The following is a 1,373-nucleotide window of genomic DNA, read 5'->3' on the forward strand; positions in this document are numbered from 1 at the left end:
ACTACCATAACCAATTGCATTAAGTAGCATTCAAGAAGCTCCAAGTATCTAGTGAAGTCCCATCCATGAACCAGAAAGACGTTAGCAGGCTTTGTAGTGAAGCTTCCTATCAATCCACCATTGCTGAGCTGCCGTTGCTATGGTAATTCCAATGAATATCATTAAATTAATGCGACCGGAAGTCCCATTGCAATAGCTGGACATGTTATATCTTTTTGTGGTCTCTTATCAGATTCATTTGTGATCACTAAGCAAACCTCTTCTATTCCTCTTATTCTTTTAGATGACTACTAGACAAATAAGAACTGCATCCTGCAACACTTTTAAAAGTGTTGCTGAGGATGGACTGAAGGTTAGCAAAGAACCGCTTGGTAAATCTTTGCTATTGTACAAAGCCATTACTTTTAATGTGTACATGTAGTTTAAAGTCATAGCTAGCAAGCCTAAGGTCACTGGCTTAGGCAATAGGTCTATCCTCTTTGTACAGCCTTGTGTATGTGTATTATCACATAAGTAGTCACTATGAGCTTATATAATATCAGATTCACTTTTTAGCATAGATTACCATTGGTATTGATGACATTAATGTGTACATGTAGTTTGATGTCTTAGCTAGCAAGCCTGAGGTCACTGTCTAAGGCAATGGGTGTATCCCATGTGTACAGCCATGTGTAAATTTGTTAGCACATATGTAGTCACGATGAGCTAATATAATATCAGATTAACTTTGTAGCATAGATCACCATTGGTATTGATGACATTAATGTGTACATGTAGTTTCAAGTCTTAGCTAGCAATTCTGAGGTCACTGGCTAAGGCAATGGGTCTATTCTCTGTGTAAAGCCATGTGTATATGTATTAGCACATAAGCAGTCAGGACGAGCTCTTATAATATCAGATTCACTTTGTAGCATAGATAACCATTGGTATTGATGACATTAATGTGTACATGTAGTTTCAAGTCTTAGCTAGCAAGCCTGAGGCATAGGCGGCTGCAGGATTTTGCTTCAAGTAGGGCAGGGGTGTGGCACAAAAAGTGGGAGTGGCCACAAAAGTAGGTGTGTTTAACCACACCCAAAGAATACACCTCCTTTTAATCAGGTTGAGCTCTTTTGTTTTGTGGGTGGCTTTGAAAAAAGCCGGTTGAAAAAACTTTTACTCGCTCACTCATTGAAGAACTACCCTGCTGTTCTTGTGTTCCAGAGAAAACTTCACTACCATGTCATCCAGCTTGTCCATAGTTTGGTAGAAAGATCCCTTTCAATGTGGAGCAGAGCTAAGTGATTCAGTCGCTCCTGAGACATGGTTGACCTCAAGTAGTTCTTCAGCCTCCTTAATAAAGAAAAGGACCTCTCAGCTGTTGCTGTAGTGAC

This window comes from Amphimedon queenslandica, unplaced genomic scaffold, assembly GCF_000090795.2.
Source record: "Amphimedon queenslandica unplaced genomic scaffold, v1.1 AMPQUscaffold_13116, whole genome shotgun sequence".
Lineage (NCBI taxonomy): Eukaryota > Metazoa > Porifera > Demospongiae > Haplosclerida > Niphatidae > Amphimedon > Amphimedon queenslandica.